Here is a 6,000-nt window from a genome sequence, read left to right on the forward strand (position 1 = left end):
CCTTTAACATTTAGAGGAATTCCCCACTAAGATCTCTTGGGCTTGAGAGTTTTTTGTGGGAACACCTTTAAAAAAATCAAAACAGCTATTGAGATAATTCACATACCATAGAATTCCCTCATTTAAAGTGTACAATTCAACAGTTTTTAGTGTATTCACAGAGCTGTACAGCCATCACCACAATCAATTTTAGAACATTTTCATCATCCCCCATCAAAAACCCCACACACACTATCAGCCACCTCTCACTTTCTCCCGAACTCCCCAACCCTAGGTAACCACAAGTCCACTTTCTGTTTCTTTAGATCTGCCTATTCTGAACATTTCATAGAGATGGAATTATATAACACATAGTAGGAAGGTTTTTAATTATAGATTCAATCTGGCCAGCAGGTATAGAGGTATAAAGATTTTCTATTTCTTCTTATGTTCCTTTTGGTAAATCATATTTTTCAAGAATTTTGTCCGTTTCATCTCAGTTGTCAATAATATTGGCATAATGTTGTAAGTGATATTTTTATGATTTTAATTTTTGTATGATCTTTTGTGAAGTCCCCTTTTCTATTCATTTTATTGGCAATTTATATTTTCTTTTTTTCCCTGATCAGTCTTTCTTAGGAGCTCTTTTGTTGTCTTTTTAATCTTTTCCAAAAATCAACTTTTGGGTTTGCTGATTTTCTCTATCATATGTCTGCCTTTTCTTCTTTTTATTGGTCACATTTTTCTGGACATTGTATATATTTCCTGGATATTGTACATAAACGAACAGCAAAGATTGAAGTTGTGTTATTTTTCACCAGAAGGGAATCACACTTTTCCTCTGTTAGAGAGTTGAGCTGGGTGAGAACGGGGATGCAGCTGTAGTTAGAGGCAGTTCGCTTCTGGTTTTCAGTGTCTTGAAGGTGAGACTGCTTCATCTAGCAGGAATTTGTCTCCTAAGCTTCATAAAACTGTGGGAGCTTTCACTCTGCCTTTTCAACCCATATTCATCCAATGTCCCCAGGGGATAAATAGAAAGGCCAGAGATCTCACCTCACCTAGGGAGGCCTTTTCTCTCTGTTTTGTTCAGATCTATTTATATAGTCAGAGGAATTTTGTCCTCTTATTTTGATGGGTTTTAGTATCGTTTTAAACATAATTTTCTAATTTATTCTTTGTTCTGGTGGTGCAGTGGGATCGATAACATGCCACTAGCTATTACATTCTATCCAAAAGTGAAAATTCCCTGGATAGCTTTTTAAAGAGATATAAGTTACTAAAATCACTTTCCCTCAAACATCTAACTAAACTGGAAAGCTAACAAAACGTTAAATATATGGCTGTTATAATTTGCACATTCATTTTAGGGATATTGAATCTATGCACAGTGGTTGCACTATTATAGGTTGTATGCACTTTACAGCATATTAGGGTTCCTTGTATAACCAAAATATATGATACATCTATTATCATATGAGAGGCAGTGGGCAATAGCAGAAAGAACACTAAACCCTTGATAGAATACTGAGCTTTAACCTGAACTCGCAAAAAGCTAGACCAGGAAAATATAGTGAGCACTAATTTCCTGGAGAACATGTGAAATAAATGCTCTCTAAAGTCCTCATTTTACCTGTTTTAATATTAGGACATGTTTTACTCATTCATAAGACAAAAATGTCAGGTGTAAGTGAGATGAACACCTGAGCATCTGCTCTCAGATTCAATAGAAACTACCAATGTTTTGGGGTTTTTTTTGTATAAATTTATTTATTTATTTTTGGCTGCATTGGGTCTTCGTTGCTGTGTGCGGGCTTTCTCTAGTTGCAGCGAGCAGGGGCTACTCTTCGTTGCGGTGCACGGGCTTCTCATTATAATGGCGTCTCTTGTTGCGGAGCACGGACGCTAGGCGCGCGGTCTTCAGTAGTTGCAGCACATGGGCTCGGTAGTTGTGGCTCGCAGGCTCTAGAGCGCGGGCTCAGTAGTTGTGGTGCACGGGCTTAGTTGCTCCGCGGCATGTGGGATCTTCCCTGACCAGGGCTTGAACCTGTGTCCCTTGCATTGGCAGGCGGATTCTTAACCACTGTGCCACCAGGGAAGTCCCCTACCAGTGTTTTTGAAGTACCTCTCTTGATACCTTCTCCCTCCCTCCTTTCCTAAGAAGTATCCATTATCCTGAATTTTGGGTTTCTCATTTCCTCAATTTATAATTTTTGTAGTTTGTTTCTTGGCCACACCATGTGGCTTGTGGAATCTTAGTTCTCTGACCAGGGATCAAACCTAGGCCCTCAGCAGTGGAAGTGCAGAGTCCTAACCACTGGACTGCCGGGGAATTTCCCCTCAATTTGTAATTTTTCCCACATCTGTAGGCTATCCCCAAAGAATAAATTGTTTGATTTAAAGGTATTTAAACTTTACATAGCTTTATACTGCACAAGATCCTCGGCAACCCATCTTTTCCCCTCAAACTTCATGCTTGTGAGATGTGACAAGTTGATGTGGGTAGTTGTAATGAAAGACCTAATTCTTGTCCCAAAGTTTTGTGCTTCAGTTTCTGCCACTACAAATACACAAGGAGAGTTTAAATTGAATCATCTATCAATTCTCTCCAGATCTGAAATTCTACTTTTTACAATAAATATAGAGGTGTACAGTTTACTCCAAAAATATAGCGCTGATCATAATTATGATTTATCTGAGGTTGACTTGTTGATCAGAAACACAACCCCATGGGAAATGTGTCATGGTATCATTTTCAGACATTTTGGCAAAATTTAAAGATTACCTGAACATGAATCTTCAGTATGTAAGACAAATCATTTTAATACCAGGTTTGAAGCGGCACGGGCAATGATGAGAAAAGGCAGAATTCACAATGCAAAAATGCAAAGTTTATTTTCTTAAATAAAATACTATATTCATATCTATACAAATAATTATTACAACCATTAAAATGTTACATTTACCAATAAAAATTTCAAAACTTTAAACAAGAGCATGGTTCAGAATATTCACACCCTAATACAATGCATTTGTAAAAAGATGTCAAAATAAACAGGACCTATTCTTATTTACAACTGTAGGACAATCCTGACCATATTATACATATCTGCTCTGGATTCTATTACAAAACAAATTAGTTCCCATTAGAATTATAAACCAGGTAATTTACAGTAATAGGACACAGTGCACAGCAGATATTGCTGGCGTGAGAATAGTTACAAATATTACATACACTACTGAAAGCACTACAGTTAGATTTTTTTCTGGTGACTGCCCTACAGTAAGCTTCTCACCCAGTGTATCTATAAATAATTTGTGAAGGTAACTATGTTCTCAGATTTTTCCACCCACTTTTACTGAAATGAATATATGTGTGTGTGTGTGTGTGTGTATATATATATATATATATATAATCTCCTGTTGAAAGTGGAAGCAAATCTTTTCTTCACAGTAACACAACTGCAGCATTTTAAGCAACACTGTCTGGTCCCTTTCTTCTTGGAAGATCAACAGTTCAACTCCCCCTAAAAGTTACCAATATACTCATGTCCAGTGCCTCACAGATGAAAAACGGTTTTAAGACTTAGGGGATGGAGGAACAGAGGTCCAGAAAAGTGAAGAGGGGACTGACATGGAGTAAACTTTAAGTTCCTATGACATAGTATGGTGTATAGCTGTACACAACTGAGGGGAAAAAAATAATCATGTTTTCAAAAAAGTGTTAACAAATGAAGAGTTGTCTTCTATGTCTCATGAGATCCCTAGTGACAGGTTATGTGGTCATTCAAAATAACACCAATTTGGATACTATCCCCAATATTTTCAACCCAGGTTGGCTCATGTTTATGAAGCATCTGAACACAGGCATGTGCCAGAAAATGACTACAGTTGACAGGGTTTGTGCAAATCTAGAAAGAAGAATGTTGAATGGCCACCACATACAAGCTCTGAGTTTAAAAGGAGTCTTGCATCTAACTACTAAGTGTTTTACAAGATCGGCTTTAAAGATGGCTCAGAGAATGATAAGGCAACAGTGAGAAACATCAGCTGTACTTGTCGTCTAGGTGTTTGATTACACAGCATGGACCATCCCGGCCGGTCCTTTGCTGTAACAGAGGAGTGAGTGAGCAGTATGTTCCAATGGCTGGTCCTAGGACCAGAGGCACAGTTGCAGGTAAAGTGCAGTCTCAGGGTAGTGGCATGGGGGCACAACTAGAAGCTCTGTGTCCAAGAAGTTCCTCAACACTTCTTCCCAGAACACCTGGATGGCCTCAATCTGAACCTTATGTCCCCCACAGACTCTAGTAGAAACACTCTTAGGTTCACACAGGAAGTGTAGAATGCAGGGAGGATATTGTTAAGTAAAAAAAGGACCCTTTTCTGTTGAACTCTGGAGGAAGGAGAAATGGTATCCTTCAGCCAAAAAGGTATCGGAGAAGAAACTAATTTCTGGCCATTAATTTGCATAAAGGTATCATAAAATCATCATTTATTACTGCCCTCTGGAAGTACACAGCCATAGGTCGTTATCTCTGGGCAAAGGCAGATTTAGAGAGACAACAGAATTAGAACAACGACTTCTAGGTTCCGAAGGATATCAACCCAAAGCCGTCTGATTTTGGTACCACATTTGCCCTTTCTTTACTCCTCCATGGGGGGAAACAAAAAAACCTCTCCCAAACAAGGGACAGAACTATATGGCACATTAAACATTTTCAGTCGGTCGTGAACTACTTTTGTTTTGAGAAATTCTTGTTGCCCCTTAATAGAATAGGAGATATAATGGTTTCCAAAGGCAGGCATTTGGGAATCACTGATTTGGAAGTATGAGTCCCTATCACACGCCGATCCAATAGACACTGGACTCAATAAATGTTTCAAGGCAGAGGAGTAATCATCCTTCTGAGGAAATGACCAGATTCCCTGCCACCTGTTTGACATGGAGCAGACGGAAGAAAATAAGAGCCTAAGTACTCATGTATCAAAGGAAGGATAAAGCTAAGAAGATGCATATTAGTGAGTCTTTACCCTTCCTCAAATTTTAAAAACTTCACTCCCATTAAAATGTATTTCTACATTTTTTTGGGGTATAAATCTTAGCCTCTCCATGAAATGGCCAATGTTAGAAGGCAAGAGCAAGGCAAATGAATTATCTTTAAAATGTTTAAATAATTTTGTATATTAAGAAGCCTGATTTTTAAAAGTTGATCCTCATTGCAGTTCACCCTGATATGTGACTGAAAATCACTGAAAAAGAACATTCCTTCCTCGTCCTTCTCTCCCCAAAGTTCTGATACATTACATTTTATAAAGCATGATCACTCTGGAATTTGCATTCCTTACTTAGAAAAAGGGTGCCACCTCTGGTACACCCCAAAGGTCTTAAAATAAAAATAAACTTCCTGGAGCAGTATAAAACACCCCGAAACAATCTGTATGTACCAAAAAAAAAAAAAAAAAAAAAAGAAATGACATCAAAGTTGATTTCTTTTATCCATGATTGACACATTAGAAGTTTTTACATGATGGGAAATCTGAAAATTTTCACCTCATCAGAAGTTGCTGTGTAAAATGTCTAGAGGAATCAACCACTTTCTGAAACTGATTCTATGTGATCAATAACACTACAAGAGAGAGAAACAATTTAATCAATGACTCTCACTTATGACTCCTACCTGTTAGTGTATTTCTAGAAATTACAAATTTATCTGTGGAAATGGATTTACATTCTATAGACATATATTAGCAAGCCATGAATAACATTAAATTTACTATAACAAAAATTGACTATGTTTTCTGCCATTCCTTTGCCAAAATTATATCCAGAGCTCGTTAGATATTAAATAATAAATTTCCTCCCCCAGATCATGTAGCTCTAATTATCAAATACTTAATACTGCTGGTAAATCTCATATACTCGGGCTTCCCCGGTGGCGCAGGGGTTGAGAGTTCGCCTGCTGATGCAGGGGACACGGGTTCGTACCCCGGTCTGGGAGGATCCCACGTGCCCCGGAGCGGCTA

The sequence above is a fragment of the Delphinus delphis genome, chromosome 4, assembly GCF_949987515.2.
Source record: "Delphinus delphis chromosome 4, mDelDel1.2, whole genome shotgun sequence".
NCBI classification, from domain to species: Eukaryota; Metazoa; Chordata; class Mammalia; order Artiodactyla; family Delphinidae; genus Delphinus; species Delphinus delphis.